Source organism: Tamandua tetradactyla, chromosome 14, assembly GCF_023851605.1.
Source record: "Tamandua tetradactyla isolate mTamTet1 chromosome 14, mTamTet1.pri, whole genome shotgun sequence".
In the NCBI taxonomy this organism is placed as follows: domain Eukaryota; kingdom Metazoa; phylum Chordata; class Mammalia; order Pilosa; family Myrmecophagidae; genus Tamandua; species Tamandua tetradactyla.
In genome coordinates, this window is record NC_135340.1 from 929,365 (window position 1) to 948,638 (window position 19,274).

Here is a 19,274-nt window from a genome sequence, read left to right on the forward strand (position 1 = left end):
GCTGCAGAGGCTGAGGCCGCACCCCAGCATTGGCCAGTGGGTGGGATGGCCAGACTGAGTTTAAACTTTATTCTGTAGTTTTGGCAGATAATTGAAGGGAGGGTTTTTAAAGGAGAGGGACAATCAGATTTCTGCTTTTGAAAGTTAATTTAGGCACTGGTGTGGAGGAGGAAATAAAAAAGAGAGAAAGAGATGAGAGACAGAAAGAGCAGTAAAAACAGCCAGTGTGAAGAAGACAAGAATCCCAAAGAGGTCAGCAGCCGTGGGGGCGTGCACCAGAGAACTGTGAGAGATACAATCTGGGGACGTGGAGCACAGAAGGAGGTGTGGATGTGGCCAAAAAAAGAAGGAAGAATGGATTTGGGTTTGAACACACTTCATTTACGGTCCCATTGGACTTGAGGTGGGTCTATCCAAAGGGAAACTGTAAATGCGGATGTGAGGCTCCTGAGAGAGGCTGGGCTGCAATACCGATTTGGGGGGCGTTAGCACTCACAGTCCGCACAGTGATGGCCAGGCCCTCTCCCTCCCCCACCTACGAGGGAGATGACCCCTCCATACCGTCCTCCACCTGAAGCTGCTCTCCCTCCCTTTCCCAATTTATTATGATAAAGAATGGACCTAATGGAGCTAATTCATATAAATACTCGAATGATGAGCTGCCTCATGGTGCAAATTATAAGCATTTTAAAAAAGAAGACATTTGTTAACTCAGAAAAGTGGCCCCTTCATGATGCGGCCAGCTGGGGGGAGACAGAGGGAAGCACGAAGACCTTTCTGAGTTCCTCAGACCCTGCCTTGGGCAGGGCGGACTCTGCTTCCCTGAGACCAGGGCAGTGCCGGCCGCCCGAGCAGCGGGTTGTAAGGCACGTTTGCCTCACCACGAGCCCTGGCACCTTGGAGCTGTTCCTGGGGCAGCCTGGGGAGGAGAGGGTGCGGCTCCAGGGCTGGAGACTGCTTAGTAGGTCTGCCGGGATTTCAGCTGCTTGACTGAAAGGACAGGACGCTGCTGTTTTTACAGAAATGCTGTAAAACAAATCTGGGAAATTTTAGCCTACCTTGTTTTCTTTAGCATGTCAATAAATATCTAGAAAAAAAAATACTGTGCTTTTGAGATTCATGCTGGAAGACGCTCTCAACTTCATTTTTCAGTAGCTGACATTCCAGCTTGTCTCCGGACCAGGAAAACTCTGACCTAATTAGCACTCGGTTGTTTGTATTGTCATCTGTCTACTTTTCTAGTCCCTCTTCCTCTCGTGCATCAGATGGGAAATGCCTACTGTCTGGACCCAGAATCAAGCAGGAACCTTCCACCCAGCAGGCAGCCTAGAAACAGCCACCTTCCATTTTGGAGAATGAGGGACGAGAATGCAACGGAGGCACCACACTTACCAACAGGAGCCAACCCACAAACACACCACCTCTGTTTTCAGTAATGAAGACCCAACTCGAGAGGACGTCATCAGAGTGAGAGCAAATACTGTGCATCAGGATAAATACCACTTTAGCAGGCGGTGTGACTTTCTCATTTACAAACATGGCAATAATTCATTATGAGCCCAAAATACCTTAGAGTGTCTCAATCAAACTGGGTGTAGTTTCTATACCCTATAGAATCTAAGGTATAGAAAGACAACACAGAGAACATATTCTAATTCCGTGCGAACAGGTAACGGCTCCAACCAAGGGCTGAAATTACACCAAACAAATCATAACTAACTCTTTAGGATGTTCCCTGATAGAAATATCCAAAAGACATTGATTTAAAATGGCATAAATAACCGTACCTAATGGTTCAGCAGAAGGAAACAGGGCATGAGAGACTCTGCATTGTTGTTTCCAGTCTCCTGTTCCATGCACAGCTTGACTCTTCGCCCTGTTTGTTTGAGCTCCTGGCCGGAGGAAATGACTTACAGCGCGAAGGAGAAGAGAGACCCTCTCTGGAGCACTAGCTTCCCTAATGACAAACCACCCTGGCAAGCTGGCAACTTTCCTACGGCATGGACGATGGAAACCCCTGCAGTAGAAAGGATCAAAACCGCTTCTGAACTCAGGCCAGCACTTCTGAGGCTATTGACACTTGCCGTAGAAATTAACTGGGAAACAATTCGCTTCACATCTGGCTGTAGGAAATCATAGTTCAGGGCACTTAGGATGACACACACACCTGTGGATATGCAGCATCTTTTCAGATCTCCACGTTCTTTAACCTCATAGATTTTCCTCTGTTAATCAGAAACACCTTCATTCCACAAAGGAACAAAAAGTAATCTAAAAGCAGTTCAGTCGCACAGCTCTTGCTTCTTTCAAAACCTTTCTCTTTATGTGCATACTACATTATACTCATTCCACCTTCATTTATACCTTTAAAGTTTCCTCATCCTTTTCCAAAACCCTTCAAAGTGTAACTCCGACCTCTTTGGGCCAGACTCTCAAGGGCTTGGTAGCGAATGTGACCTGCTTCCTCTCCTCACCCTGCAAACTTGGAACCTCCACAAACCATAAATCTTGCCGTGGCAGCAGCGAACCAGAATGACTGTTTTCTGTTGGGACCTGTGTGTCCCTCAGGAGCGGGCCGAGGGCCCTGCAGAAGTCTCCTGAGATACAGCATGCGCTCTGGCCAGAGGCCAGGGCCACCAAGCCATTATTTCTAGGACATGTCAGAATATTTTCAATTTAACAGGCTGAGTTCAGATATAAGACTAGATAAACTAAAAAAATGCCTCCCCACCCTCCTGCCCAAATTAGGAGAGTTGATCACTGCAGAAAAGTCAGGGCCAAGAAGAACGACCAAGGACTGAGAACCTGAAGAGACCGCCCTCTCCGCCTAGAATGGTCCTCTGCTTTCTTGTCCACCCCATCCCTTGTTTTTCTCAGTTTTCATCTTGTCCCCCACCTTCCCTGGTCCACACAGCTACAGAACACAATTTGAAGCCTGACCCTCGAGCTGGGCTGCCCGGGCTCAAGCCCTGGATCCACCACTTACGACACTGGACGGTAAATGCTCCTCTGAGCCTCAGTTTTCTCATCTGTAAAATGCGTTGCTTTGGAGACTGGATGAGATAACATAGCTTTTAGCATAAAACCTGATACATAACAAGTGCCGAATAAGTGTTAGCCAATTTCCTTTTATTTTATATAGAAAATCTGATATTTGATCAAAACTCTACAACCTTCTCTATAACATATGGAAAGGAAAGCTGAGACATATGTTCCCTAACTCCTCTTTCCTTGTTTTCTCTACAGGACCAGTTCTCACATTACTGAAAAACTACGGGTTCAATTACCTCTGATTGCTGAGAGTCTTCTCTCTACTACAGGAGGGCAGGGTCCTTCCTGGTAGAAATAGGGCTACACTGAACAAAACTGACTAAACACCATCGAGTGCAAGGCAGTGTGTCGGGCGCTCCACGTGGAAACGGATCCTGCCGAAGATTGTAGTGAAAACCCGCAGGCCTTTGGTGGGGGGCCGCTGCCCTCTGCTCGCATCTGACTACAGTAAGCACGGGTGGAACATTTCCAAACATGCAGGAAACCATTCTGATCATTGCCTGTGGGCCTCTGGGCTCTGTTAGAAAGTACTGTATATGTAAATCATCTCATACTCTGTATGGAAATCCCTGAAAAACATAGAGCGTAGATTCTTACACTAGCTATCCCCAGTAACTCTGCCTCCAGGTCTCTGGTCTTTAGAGTCACCCCCCAGGCTGACTCTTGGCTTGGTTACATGACTTGCTTTCCACAATGGAGCCTGGAATTGTGATATAAGTAAAGGCTTGCTAAGCGCTTGCACATTGGAGTTCGTGCCATGTGTGAGCATCTAACCTCCTTGAGGATGAAAGAACACATGGAGAGAGAGACCCAGCTGTCCGCCCCCCCCACCAATGACCTTACAGCTGGAGGCAGCAGGAATAAGCCTAGGTAAAACTAGCAATAAAACTGGTTAGCCAACCCACAGAATCATGAGAAATAATAAGGCATTACTGTTTTAAGCCACTGCATCTTGGGGTTTGTTTGTTACTCAGCAACAGCTAACTGAAACAAACTGGTGAGAGACATGCCGCCATAACAAAACTTTAAGACTTATGTGCTGCTGGCTTTGGGATGAGATGGTGGGCAGAGACTAGAAGGGCAGTGAGGAAATCGTAATTGGAGGCTAAAAAAAGGACAATCCATAGTAGGAAGCAAGCAGCAAAATTTTTAAGGTAGAAAATAAACCTAAAGAATTTGTGAGTCTGGTTGAAGAGATTTCCAGGCAGGATGCTAAAAGTACCAATGGAGGGTTTGTGCTTTTTTAGCTTTGCATAAGTTACAGAAAGAGAGTTAAAAAAAAGGAACCAATTTGCTTGCAAGCAGAATTGAGGAAATAAGGAGAGCTCATGACTTGAAAAGTAAAACCATTCTTCATCTCTATTCTCTCTAGATGGCAAAATATTCTCAAAGTAAGAAATACACTCAGGACAAACATGAATCAAGGGTTTGGCTGTGAGAACCTTTATATAAAGACCTCTAAAAGGTTTCAGGAGGTGCGGAATGGACTTTCTCAACCGGACAAAGGAGCCTCTAAGATTCTTAAAGTCACAGTCCCATAGAAGCTTAATCCCAAATAACTGAATATTCTAGAGCTGTGCTGTCCAATATGGTAGCCACCTGCCACACGCATCTATTGAGTATTTGAAATGTGGCGAGTCCAAACTGAGATGTATTCTAAGTGTAAAATGTGCACTGGATTTGAAAATCTAATTGTGAAAAAATATAAAATATGCCATTAATAATTTTTATATTGATTATGTGCTGAAATGATAATATTTGGGATATAATTGTTTAGGTAAAAAGTATTAATAAAAATTATCTTTACGGCAGTTCTGGGTCAAAATGGCGGCTTAACAATGTGCGCATTTTAGTTCATCCTCCAGAACAACTACTAAATAACCAGAAACAGTACAGAACAGCTCCTGGGGCCACGTCAGTGACCAGACACACAGCGTACCCCAATCTAGATCAGCTGGACTGGCTGCAAGCCCCCCAGAACCCTGAGTTCCCCAAGCTGCGGTGGCCGGCGCCCCTCTCTCACAGGCTGCTTCCCAGAGGGGAAAGGAAAGGAACTTTTCAGCAGTAGAGACTGAGCCCAACCAAACGCCAATTGTGGAATTAATTAACAAACTCTGACTACTAAAAATAGGCCCCCAGTTTAGGTGAACCTGATCAAAGTGGAGGTTGCTCATTTTTGCTCCAGTGCCAAGGGGGCAGGGCTGATGGAAAAATGGAAAAAAAAAAAAAAAAAAGAAAAAAGAAGGAAACAGAGGTTTTTGTGGCTATGTTTCTACAAAGGCTTGACTGCCTTTGAAGACAGCGGTGGGACTTCTCAGGCTGCAACTGCCCCAGGCATAGGCAGAAGCAAGCTTGTTTGGGGGCCTGGCTGGAGCCTGTGCCTTCCCCAGGGGAGGGGTGAAGCCCAACTCAGGTGGAATCCCTCCCTCAAGAAAGTCAGACACCAGGGCTTGGTGATTTGAAGCCATTAAAACCAGCCTATAAACTCTCCTCTGTCTCCACCATGTCCCCAGCAGGGAGAGTCTGCCAAAGTTAAAGGTACCGCATCATCTTATGCTGGTGGGACCTGCAGGCAGACAAGCACCACATACTGGGCAGGATAAGAAAAACAGAGTCCAGAGACTTCACAGGAAAGTCTTTCAACCTGCTGGGTCTCACCGTCAGGGAAAACTGAAGCAGGTGACTCTTTCCTCCTGATAGGAGGCCAGTTTGGTCTTGGAAAATCTGGCTGGGGTCTATAATACCTACGTAGACCCTCCTCAGGGTGGGGTAGGGAAAAGCATCATACAAGCAGGGCAAGAAACAAGAAAACAAGGACTGAAAAATTCTCCTCTGTTAAGCAAAACTTAAGGTAGAGGTCCAGATAAAGCTGAACTGAATGTCAAAGAACAGATAGACAAATTCATCCAGCAAGAAAACCCTAGGTAAAAGAAGTGAAAGCAATCTCCAGAATAAACTAATTAAGGTAATTAAATGCCTAGAAGCCAGTAAAAAATAACAAATCACACTAGGAAAATTGAAGATATGGCCCAGCCAAAGGAACAAACCAACAATTCAAATGACATACCGGAGCTGAAACAATTAATTCAGAATATATGAACAGGCATGGAAAACCTCATCAAAAACCAAATCGATGAATTGAGGGAGGATATAAAAAAGGCAAGGAAAGAACAAAAAGAAGAAATCAAAAGTCTGAAAAAACAAATCACAGAACTTATGGGAATGAAAGGCAAGGTAGAAGAGATGAAAAAACAATGGAAACCTACAATGGTAGATTTCGAGAGACAGAACATAGGATTAGTGAACTGGAGGATGGAACATCTGAAATCCAGCAAGAAAAAGAAAATATAGGGGAAAAAATGGAAAAATTTGAGCAGGGACTCAGGGAACTGAAAGACAATGTGAAGCGTATGGATATATGTGTTGTGGGTGTCCCAGAAGGAGAAGAGAAGGGAAAAGGAGGAGAAAAACTAATGGAGGAAATTATCACTGAAAATGTCCCAACTCTTATGAAAGAATTAAAATTACAGATCCAAGAAGTGCAGCGTACCCCAAAGAGAATAGATCCAAATAGACATACTCCAAGACATTTAATAATCAGAATGTCAAAGAGAAACAGAGGATCTTGAAAGCAGCAAGAGAAAAGCAATCCATCACATACAAGGGAAGCCCAATAAGACTATGTGCAGATCTCTCAGCAGAAACCATGGAGGCGAGAAGACAGTGGGATAATATATTTAAATTATTAAAAGAGAAACACTGCCAACCAAGAATTCTATATTCAGCAAAACTGTCCTTCAAAAATGAGGGAGAAATTAAAACATTTTCAGACAAAAAATCACTGAGAGAATTTGTGACCAAGAGACCAGCTCTGCAAGAAATACTAAAGGGAGCACTAGAGACAGATACGAAGACAGAAGAGAGAGGTGTGGAGAAGAGTGTAGAAAGGAAGACTATGAGTAAAGGTAAAAAGAAGGAAAATTAGATATGACATATAAAATCCAGAAGGCAAAATAGTAGAAGAAAGTACTACCCATGCAGTAAAAGCACTGAATGTTAATGGATTAAACTCCCCAATCAAAAGACATAGTCTGGCAGAATGGATTAAAATATAGGACACATCTATATGCTGTCTCTACTCAAAGGACATGAGGGCAAGGACACAAATGGACATTTGCACACCAATGTTTATAGCAGCATTATTTACAATTACCAAGAGATGGAAGCAGCCAAAATGTCCATCGACAGATAGGTGGCTAAACAAACTGTGGCATATACATACGATGGAATATTATGCAGCTGTAAGACAGAATAAAGTTATAAAGTATGTAACAACATGAATGGACCTTAAGGACATTATGCTGAGTGTCATTAACCAGAAACAAAAGGACAAATACTGTATGGTCTCACTGATATGAACTGCCATTAGTGAATAAACTTGGAATATTTCCTCGGTAACAGAGACCATCAGGAGATAGAAATAGGGTGAGATATTGGGTAACTGGAGCTGGAAGGGATACAGACTGTGCAACAGGACTGAATATAAAAACTCAGAAATGGACAGCACAACATTACCTAACTGTAATACAACTATGTTAAAACACTGAATGAAGCTGCATGTGAGAATGATAGAGGGAGGAGGGCTGGGGTATAAATGAAATCAGAAAGAAAGATAGACGATGAAGATTGAGATGGTGTAATCTAGGAATGCCTAGAGTGTATAATGATAGTGACTAAATGTACAAATTTAAAAAATGTTTTTGCATGAGGAAGAACAAAAGAATGTCATTACTGCAGGGTGCTGAAAATAGATGGTAATTAATATTAAAAAATTTCAACTTATGTGTGAGACTAAAGCAAAAAATGTTTATTTGGTACAAATTTATACTTTGACTAGTGCATCTCCTAATATAACTTATATAGATAGTTGGTTGAACACCTTCAGTACATGGAACTTTGAGTAGGACCTGAGATTTTGTTGGTTTGTCCAGGTGATGCCCTGATGAATCCCAGAGTGATATGATCAGTGAGTGGAAAAGTATTTGCAAAGTCCCCTTCGGGGAATGGTGAGAACGGGGGGAAAACTCAACTTCCCCAAGTTGAATTCTTGATATGTTCACAAGCAGTGTGGACAACCAAAGCTATATAAGCCCCCAGTCATGGGGTTTGTTCATATGAAACTTAACCCCACAGGGGATAGGTCAAGCCTACTTAAAATTAGACCTATGAGTCACCCCCAAGAGAACCTATCTTGTTGCTCAGATGTGGCCTCTCTCTCCAGCAAACACAGCAAGCAGACTCGCTACCCTTCCCCTGTCTACATGGGTCATGACTCCCAGGGGTGTGGACCTTCCTGGCAACGTGGGACAGAAATTCCAGAATGAGCTGAGACTCCGCATCAAAGGATTGAGAAAAACTCTAGAATGAGCTGAGACCCAGCATCAAGGGATTGAGAAAACCTTCTTGACCGAAAGGGGGAAGAGTGAAATGAGACAAAGTGTGAATGGCTGAGGGATTCCAAACAGAGTCGAGAGGTTATCCTGGAGGTGATTCTCATGCATTAAGTAGATATTTCGTTAGTAACTTGTTATCCAAGATGTAACGGAGAGGCTGGAGGGAACTGCCTGAAAATATAGAGCTGTGTTCCAGTAGCCATGTTTCTTGAAGATGATTGTATAATGATATAGCTTTCACAATGTGACTGTGTGATTGTGAAAACCTTGTGTCTGATGCTCCTTTTATCTACCTTGTTGACAGATGAGTAGAACATATGGAATAAAAATAAATAATAGGGGGAACAAATGTTAAAATAAATTTAGTTTGAAATGCTAGTGATCAATGAAAGGGAGGGGTAAGGGGTATGGTATGTATAACCTTTTTTTCTGTTTTTGTTTTATTTTTCTGTTGTCTTTTTATTTTTCTGAACTGATCCAAATGTTCTAAGAAATGATCATGATGATGAATATGCAAATATGTGATGATACTGTGAATTACTGAGTGTATGTGTTGGGAATCTTTGTGTTTCTTTCTCGTAATTTTTTTTTAATTAATAAAAATTTTTTTTTTAATTACCTTTACCTGTTTCCTTTTATCATGTTTTAAAATGTGGGTATTATCCTTTTATTCAGTATATGGACAGATGAGTAAGAAAATAAAGATAAAATAAATAAATAAATAATGGGGGAGGATGGGGCATGGGATGTTTCGGGTGCTCTTTTTTACCTTTATTTTTATCCTTATTTTTATTATTTATGGAGTAATTAAAATGCTCAAAAATTGATCGTGATAATGAATGCACAACTATATGATGATACTGTGAACACTGATTGTGTACTTTGGATGGTTATATGGTATATGAATATGTCTCAATAAAATTGCATTTAAAAATGTGGGCATTAGCAATTTTAAATATATATATCTATATGTGGCTCACATTTGTGGCTTGCATTTTATTTCTGTCGGATAGCACTGGTCTGGAGAGAGGCCGGACTCAAAAAAAATTGTGAGTGCAGATTTTTTCTAATGGAGTGAACAATAATCCCATACACAGAAAACCAATAAAGTTTTTAAAGGAATTTGAGCAGTTTGGAGTAAGAGTTCAAATCATAGGAGATCTCTGGCAGGAAGCAGTCAGGGAAAACTACTGGGCTGCAGAATCGGCCATTTCTTTACAAAAGAAAAGACTTCTCAGACATGGAACAAACAGCTAAAAGAGTGGAATCAAAAGCTAAATCAGAGCCTAATCAAGGGGTCTCTCCTGGTCCTGATGTAGGGGAAGCCCACAGCGTGTGGCCGGAGGGGCTTTAGAATGTCTACAGACCAATCACTTCCGGTTGTCTCCTATTATTCCCTTCTTGGAATGGGATATCGCGTGGCGTTATCCCACCTCGATTTCAACATTGTACATTGGGTGTGGGGCTTCGTTTCCAAGAATGCAGAGGACATAATCAAGGGCCAGGACTTGCAGGTTGGAAGCAAACCTCACCTCTGGGTGAAGAGAGGTTTGCATGAAAAGACTTTTCCATATCTGGGCTAGAAGCGGCTGCAAGGTCATGGGCTTCAAGCCTGATGCATTCGTTGGATGAGACTTCAGGTGTCTTGGGCGAATGAGTGCAGTTTGCATAAAGGAGGAATGTAAATAATTACAGAAAGGATGGACTTTGTAGATTAAAAATCACCACAAATTATTTGCAAATCCTCTTATTAAGAGATAGAGCTCCTCTTATTCAAGAGATTCATCCCTTGAATCTGGGATGGTTTTTTACTTGCTTTGCCCATGGAATGTGGCAGACATGATGCTGTACAACTTCCAAGCTCAGCTCTCAAGCAGCTTTGTTGCTTCTATTCTTGTCCTTTTGATCTGGGAATACCGTGCTATGAAGAAGCCCACAATGAAAGACCATACGGAGAGGGGGTCTCGGTCATCCTAGGTTCCAGTCACTTATTTGAAGCCCCAGACATGGAAGTGGCTCTTAAATCTGCAGCTGACTACAGCAGCATGATGAAACCTGCTCACAGGCCAAGCAAGCAGAAGAGCTGCTCAGTTAACCCAAAGAACTAAGAAAAGCAATAAATCATTATTGTTTGAAGTCTCTGTGTTTTGGGTGGTTTGTGCCACAGCAGTAGATGACTAATTCTATCTAGGCATATTCTGATAAGGGACGATTTCCCGGCAGAGGTTTGACGTGTGGTTCTCCTGCAGTTGAAATGCCACCACCATGTTCTCCATCACACAGGCCTTTCCACAGAGCTGCTGACATGGCAGCTGGCTTCCCCCAGAATGCGCGACCCAAAAGATGGAGAGAATGGCCAAGACGGAAGCCACAGTGTTCCCTGTAACATATATCAGAGGCGACATAACATCACAGCATATTCCATCTGTCACACAGACCAGCCCTGATACAATTGATGAGGGAACTATGTGAGAGCGCTAATATCAGCAGCTGGGAATTATTAGGGCCCATCTAGGAGGATGACCACCAGATAAACCAATAAATGTATAAATATAGTCGCACCCTAGTTTTTATTTCAGGAACTCCAAAGAGGTTAATTTTCCCTTATTTTCTACTACTTCTCTGATGTACTTGTTTATCATGGGTTCTTCACCTATTTCCTGCCACCTCTCAACTTATGCCACACTTCTCTCCTCTCCATCTTCCCTGGGCCCTAGTGTTACCAGACAAAGGCCATGGATTCCTTTGCCCAAGATGGTCAATAACCAATACCTGAGACACCAGGGTTTAAAGACAGAAAGAGTTTATTACTAAGCATGTAGTAGGAGAGCTGGCCTAGTGGCCCAAAATTGTCCCCCGAACTGCAGTAATTTGGATGCTTTATTAGAGAAAAGATGGGCAGGTTTAGGATAGTGAGCACAGATGATGTAATCAGAGGTGATAATTGAGCAAGCGCAGACTGAGGACATGCTTAGTCACAGAATATATGAAAGAAAATGGTGGAGTGAGGTCTCGGTCACCTGTAGGTTAGAGTCTCAGCCACTGCACATGGCTGGTGGGCCCACGGTGGTTAGGGCCAGGCTCAGTTATCAAGAGAACTTTGGACTGGGGTGGGTTAGCTCTGGGCTGACCCAGGACCCTTCATAATAAACATTAGGGGCTGTCTTTAGTGATCACAAGACTCTAAAGTTAAAAAAACTGGATAACTGGGTACAGATGAAGGTTAGTCATGGGTTTTTACAATCACTGGGCACAAGATAAGGGTGATCAATGAGCAACAAGGTGATAGTGGTCAAAATGGACACAACGAAGGTCAGTCACAGGGTATTCACCATCATATCAGAAATCAGGACAGATGATTTCAGCTCAGAGATTTCAGGTATTTTCCTCTGTCTATTCTAATACACTTAGAAAGTAAGAAGAAATATCTATATGCTGATTTAATAATCATAATCATTTGTGAATTCCTAATTTCCCAGTTCCACTAGAACATGGCATTCCAGGTCTCCATTACTCTGGCTGGAGCCTGTTGCTGCTGTTAGCTGGCTCAGGGTCAGGGCTCTGATGGCTCAGTGATGGGGAAAAGTACTTTACAATCAGGACCCCCCAGATATTTTGGAGAAGAAAACATGAATAGCTTCAGTTCAATTAAGAGCAGGCCATCCTAGATCTGTAAAGAAACAAGTGCCTCTGTACCTCTTTCGTTCTCTTCAAATGAAAGCCAAATCAGGGGAAATCCTTTGAAACTACATGTGTTAGATTGCGTTTTATACCCCAGAAAAACATTCTTAATCTTAATCCATTCCCGTGGGCATGAACCATTGTAAATAGGACTTTCTGAAGATGCTATTTTTAGTGAGGATATGGCCAACTGAATCAGGTTGGGTTTTAATCCAGGTTTCAAATCCTTTATAAACAGAACGAAATCCAGACATATAAAGAGAAAGTCATAGGAAAGAGTAGAAGATGGAAGTCAATGGAAACTAGAAGAAAAAGAGGACATTACAGTGCATTGTCACATGCCAGAAAAGCTAAGACCCAAGAATCACTAGCAGCCAGCCTTGGAATGCCACAGTCTTTGGGGAGAAAGTATCACCTTGCTGATACCTTGATTTTGAACTTCTCCTAGCCTCAAAACCATGGGCCAATAGATTCCCTTTGTTTACGCAACCCATCGTGTGTTATCACAGCTGGGACACGAAGACACTAGAAATAAGTAAATTAAGACCAAATATCAAAAAACGAGGTACTTCCCTAATCCACTACCAAGTCACACAATAAAAATTCTTCCCATAAGCCTAAGGGAATGGGGGTGGGAGTTGTGCTTGAGTTAACCTAAAGGACATGCAACCGTCTTGGTGCCAAAGAAGGCTGAGTTTGTCCTTCCCAGGACCCTGGCCTCATGAGAAGAGACCATAATCTGTGAAGTGTGGAACCTGGAGGTAAATGGCCTGGAGACTCCCGGACTTCTCCCTGGGAGGGAGGTCAACGGGGACGAGGAGTTGTGGGTGACGAAGTAGAGACTCTCCCTACAGGAGAATTCCTTTTGTTTCTAGGCAGCTTATAGGAAACCATCAACTGAAGTAAAGAAAGGGAAAGAACAGGTTACGGACATTCTACCATGTCTGTCTCCCGAAACGTAAGCACAGTAGAAATAGAACGTCTGCTCCTCTGAAAGAAAGTCAGCCCCAAATAGCAAGGAAGGAACAGGATGTGTGGCCCTTGTTTGTAAACAAAGATCCAGATACATGTCAGCGGCCAGAGCTCAAGGGAAGCACGGCAGGCCACCTGCAGAGAGAGGCCGAGGAGGGCGATGCCCTCTGTCTCCCTCAGCCTCTGGCAGACCTCACAGGAGGCGTCACAGAAGAGCTCGGTTGCCAAGAGGGCAGGAGGGCACCTTCCTAAGCATCTCTTCATAGCGTCCTCTCTTCTTTTCGACCGATTTCAAGCTGAACTCGTCACTCATCATGGGCTGTGGCTGACTGCTGAGGAGTTAGGCAGCTGTAGCAATGAATCCTCTGGCATCAGGTAAAGGCCAAGTCTCGTTCTGTGTATGTGAAATGGGGACACAGCAGCCCCCACTTCACAGGGAGGCAGGAAGGACTCAACGAGCTCATGCAGAGCAGAGTTGGGGGAGGCACAGCTAAGCAACCCTCAGCGACAAACACAGACCCTTCCCAGAGCGGGCCTGGGAAAATTCAGAGCCACAAAGGAGATGAAGCAATTTAAAAGGAAGTGGTGAAGAGAAAAGCCAGGAAAGTGAGGCCACTTTATGTTTCTCAGTCTTGCCTCCAGGCCTTCCAGACCTGTGAGGAGTTATGGTTGGGGGCACCAGGGCCATTCACACCTGATAGAAACGGAGAAGACGCCCCGGCAGACGCTCAGTGGAGTTGCCTCCCAAGGCTCAGGCCTTGCCCTACGCCTGGTGCAGAGCTCCAACCCTGCTGGGCCAAGCAAACTCCGGCCTGGGCCTCACTGTGCCCTGTCCCCAGCCAGGTGGGGTTTGAGGAAGCTGAGGAAATAGGTTTATTTTCAAGTGGGTGTCATCTGCAACTGCAAGAGATTATCTTTTTCCTTCTTTCTTTTTTTTTAAAGTCCTTTTATTGAGCTACATTCACACAGCACAAAGCTCATCCACCGGGTACAATCAGTGGCTTTAGTATAATCACAGAATTGTGCATTCACCACCACAATCAATTTTGGAACGTTTTCAATACTCCAAAAAGAAAAACCCTATTTGCCTTAGCAGTCACCCCTCAGTCCTTCTGTCCTTCCCAGGCCACATAACCACCACGCCAACTCTTTTTTTAACTGCAACTTCCTTGAGGTGTCTTCACCCACCATTCAGCCTATCACAGCCTCGTCACACAGTTGTGCATTCATCAGCATGATCTTTTTTAGAACATTTGCATCACTCCAGAAAAAGAAATATGGAGAAAAAAGTAAACCCAAATATCCCATAATCATTTCTCCACCCTCTGGCTGACCACTAGTATTGGACCTTACCCAATCCTAAAACTTACGTCAGAGATAGGTTAACTAAGACAGTGCAGTATTGTCAGATACATGTATATATACGCATCAGTGGAACAGAACAAAATACCTGGAAGTGGATTCACATAAACACAGCTGATATATTTTTCTAACACATCTGTACACAAGCAGCTCAGGTAACTAGGCCACCTTATGAGTCCTGCTACAGTAATTTACACTAAAAACTCGTTTGTCTTATTGTTGGTAACACTAACAAGATGCAGATAATGTTGGCTGATGGGAAAATTCAACTTGATATAAATTATACAGAGGGAGTCCAGGACTTGGCACAGTGTCTGCAGCACAGAAGTTGCTGTTTAATGTTTGTGGAATAAATGGCCATGGAGATGCCATTTATATCAGAGTCTCTCCATCAGAGACTCTATCAGAGTCTCCCTATCAGAGTCTCTCTATCAGAGTCTCTCCGTCAGAGGCTCTATCAGAGTCTCTCTCACACATGCACACACATTGGCAAACAACAGATGACCTCAATATTTGATGTTTTTTAAAGTGACATCATGACACATGTCATAAATCTTCTCTGAGAACTGATTCCCCGGTTGCTGACTCACAAACTTAATTTGCTTTTAAAAAGTAGACCTGGACCCGACACTTCTCGTAAAACTCCATTTCATTCTTTCCCATATTCCTTTTATTACTTCTTCTATCACACATGCATCATATTCTACTTTTACAACACTCGGGATCTGGTTGTGAAAAGCTCTGTAACAGCTCATCGCATCCACTTTGTGGCTCTCTTTTAGTCTAGTTTTACTAAGTCACATCACTTACAAAAGAAGTCGTGACCCCAAAACATCCACGTCTCCTTTTGCCACCCAGAGGTGAGCATGTGACTGACACCAACGGGACCGGCGACTGCTCAATATTTCTGACTCCGAACACCTTCCCTTTAGGAAATGTAAGGCGGGGTCTTTCAAGAAGTCGATTGCTGAACCCTTGAGAAGCTTGGAATAAAACAATGCATCAAAGGGGACCTGTCTTCTGCCGGGATCGTCTTCTGAGTGTGCCCCTGGAGTCTGGGACACACGCGCGTGTAAACATGTTCACTACGAGTGACAAGTCAGGGAGCCCAGGCGCTGCCCAAACCATCAAGACCACCTTGGCCGTGCTTCTCCATGGCGGTGACTGCAGTGGCTGTTACAGTGACCAACAGGGCGCCCTCCCCCAGCCCCGAGCCCCTTCCTCTCGATGAGGAGAGAAACCATGGGGCAGATTGGCTGCAACAGCAGAACTAATCCTCTTACTAGTCTGAACTGGTCGACAGACAGAAATTATATTATTTAAACCATTTGATGAATCTTTACATTTAACAGTAACTTTGCCTTCAAATTATATTTCATGAACAACAAGGTCAGTTTTCCTACCTGCTGAAGGCGCCGCCAGGAGTCAGGCTGCTGCTCTCAAAATGGGGCAGATGCCAGGGTTTAATCTTCAGCCATCTCCACTGGAACCAGAAGCGTCAAAAGAAAACTCTGAGTTGCTACATGAAAGGAGACTGCTTGCTTCCAGCCAGTTCTTTCAGCAACCCCTTGGCTTGCTGAGTGCCAGAGTGGAGTGTCCGAGAAAAGATGTTTGGGAGGCAAGGGGTTGAGTTTGGGGGAAGGAGAATAGATGGTTCCCAAGGCAAGAGTTATTCACCCAGCACCTTCCCTTCAAGGAGAGGAGAGCCCTCTTGTTCAGCTTTGATTTCTCACAGGAGATCCGCATTACTCAGAGCTAATTGCTACATTGCCCCTCCACAATCAGCAGGCAGACTTAAGGGTGAGCCTCCAGATTTCGGCTGCACGCCTGAACCTGTCCCCAAGGCCTGGGAAAACCGGGAGGCAGACAAGCCCGCTCAGAGAGGTAACCCTCACAGGTCTACACTATGACCAAGTTCTCGGGATAAAATCTGCCACAATGTTAGGGCAGTGGCTGCCCTGAGGCTGTCTGTGTACTGGGCGCCCACTTCACCCAGATCACCTGGTCAGGCTCAGATTTCCTCCGTGTAGATCGGCAGCTATGCTTTGTCAAGCTTGGACTTGTTTCCCCCAAAAGAAAAGGAGTGTAAGAATTACTCTTGCAGAAGGAATGTGGTTTTCTTACTCTAGGCATCGGTGTAGGAGAGCCAAAGATGATAGATATGCAATTATGGTTCCTTTAAGTTTAATACCATCAAGCGCCCTGTGTAAGGAGACATTTCAAAGGATAAGGCGAGTGTTATGGAAGCTCGTTTGATTCATAGTAAGTTCAAGAAGGTGGCGGTCACACTAGAGAGAGGATAGAGCAAAAGTAGAAATGGAGAACTTTTGGTTTTGCTGATTCCTCCTTGGGCTGACCTTGGATAAGTCAGGTAACCTGATTTCCAAATAAGTGCGATGTGCGTGTCACTAACAGACTAGTAACAGAACACCGTCACGCCCTTTCCCAGCTGTCCTCAGACACGCAGCTGACTTCTCCTCCGGGGGCTGCCGTGGGCGGGTGGGGTGGCCGCCAGCGGGCTCCGTCCGAGCCGGGCCTGTGGCCACGACGGTATCGTCGCGACACCCCGGGACGCCGTATCGTCCTCCAGTCGCGGCTGCAGCCGGGCAGAGGTGGGGCTGCGGGGCCGGACTGCGGGGGCCGCCCACAGAGAAACCGCGCAGCCCGACGCAGAGCAAAAGGCGCCGAGCGACGATGCCCGATGTCAGGGGAAGCCTTGGGTCCACCATGCTGAAGGCTGGCGTTGCCCCGGACATCTCAACATTCTCCCTTTACAGTTGACGCCGGTTTGAATTGGGTTTCTGATATTTCCCACTGGAAAAAAAAAAACAAGCAAAAAGCCCCACCAACACGAACCACTTCGAATCCCCCGACACCTGGTTCCAGTCCCTGTAACTTCTGCATCAGGAGCCGTCTGGGTGACAAGGGCGAGCTCAAGGCCAACGGATGAGTCTCCTTTGGACGCCCGCTTGGTAATGTTTTTGTTGGTTTTTTTTAAAGGGTAAACCTGCATAGCAGAGAGACCTAGAAATCAGGCAAATTCTGGTGAAAGGTTTAAATTTTATTTTATTCTTTTCTCTGAATAGAGTTCTTTGTTAAAAAAAAAATTCAATAATGCCCAAGGATGAAATGCACAAAGTGAAATTCCCCTACAACCTGACCTTCAGAAATAAGCACGGGGAAGATTCTAGTGGCTGGCTGTTCAAAATGCCCCAGACCAATAGCCTCTGCCTGAAGCTGACTAGAAAGGTCGGACCTCAGGTCTCGCTCTGCTCCTGCATTTTCAAGAGGCCCCTCAGTGCTCTCTATGCACATCAAAATCTGAAAACACACTGGCTGAAAGTATCATCTTCCAGACACTTGTTTCGCTTTGTTTTGTTTTCATATATTCATCAGCATTTTTTAGTACATATGACTTGTTGGCTTTCATTTTCCTCCTTTACAAAGAGAAAGCAAATACAATAAACCATAAAAATGAATAAAGTTGTTTACAAACCATTAGCCATCCACTTGCTAGACCTACGAGCAAATGACAAAGGTATTGCAAACCCCTATGCAGGGCAGAGCACAGGGCTGTGTACCCCAGGGTCTCCAACGAGAGCATCCAAACCCCTGGAGGTCGTGCTGGGACGCAACAGCGGCTGCACGCCCGCGGTTCCGGCTTCATCAGGTCTGTGGTAGGGCCTGGGAATCCGCACTAGTAACAATCTCCCCAGTAGTAGTGATGTCCCTGGCCCCAGAACATTTCACCAGCATTGCAAAAACTAAAAATGGTTTTATCTATAAATACTATTGTGAGATTTGCTTCCATCACTTACAACCGTAGCTTGGACACCTTCCCATGTCATCCACGGGTATTGCATCACTCATTTTAGGGCCACAAGGTCAGGGGTTTGGGGCTGATAAGACAATATATGTTAAATGACACAAAAAAGGGAATCATGGGCATCTTCAACGCAACGACAAGCATTGCAACCACCAGAATCATCACCCTCGATGTTAACTAAGTTTCCTGTGATTGACTGAGTGCTCAGATAAGCCAAGCTCTGCACTGACCAGGAAATTGATTAGCATTGTGCAAGCGCCAAGTATAAAAGTTGGTTCCTTTGGCAGCCTAATCTAGTCTTTTTTTCCCCACTATATGCTGAGGGGCAGTTATGACACCAGGTGTGCTGTCAGGACCGTGCAAATGCCTGCAAAATCAGAGAACGAATGCACCAGTGCACTGGGGAATGTGTACAGCTGCTCACCCAGGAACCCTTGGTCCAGTGCTGCTGATGCTAAATGGTCAGCCATCCCTCCCGAGCCCTCAGACTCCAGAAAGAAAGGGGTCCAGCTTCCAAATGCGAGTGGACATCAAGGGGAAGCCCATCCAGAGCCGGAGTCTTTACAGAGCCGCCAGCAGACAAGGAGACCAGACAGAGGGGAGAGATCAGAGCCAGGTCCTACTGGATGTGAGCAGAGTTGAGTTAGAAGGTTAGAGTGTGATAAGGAGATGCAAAAAGTTTCCTCCGACAAATGAGCCCTGAATCTTGGGTTCAGCCCAAGAAAGTATAAATCTGCCCATACACTGCACCACTGAAAGGGTTCCCAAAACCACTTTGGCCAACATTTGCCTAAAATTGTCATCAGCATTCACTTTATTGGTGTTAGACCCCAAGTTTAATTCGAAGGGAAAATGTATCAGGCCAGGAAAATTCACATGAGTTTATATGATTCACTCTAGCTTCAAAGTTAGACACCAGGAATTGGGTC

At 44.5% G+C, this 19,274-nt stretch overlaps 1 protein-coding gene across 1 annotated transcript in view; it reads right to left on the reverse strand.

Annotated features, from left to right (window-relative positions):
* The window catches only part of FRMD6 (FERM domain containing 6), a 254,619-nt gene extending 238,335 nt beyond the window's left edge, over window positions 1–16,284 (reverse strand). Inside the window, exon 1 of the mRNA XM_077126768.1 lies at window positions 15,923–16,284. The gene's annotated coding sequence lies outside the window, so the exon portion shown is untranslated. The remainder of the gene's footprint in view (window positions 1–15,922) is intronic.
* Between the last annotated feature and the right edge of the window lie 2,990 nt (window positions 16,285–19,274).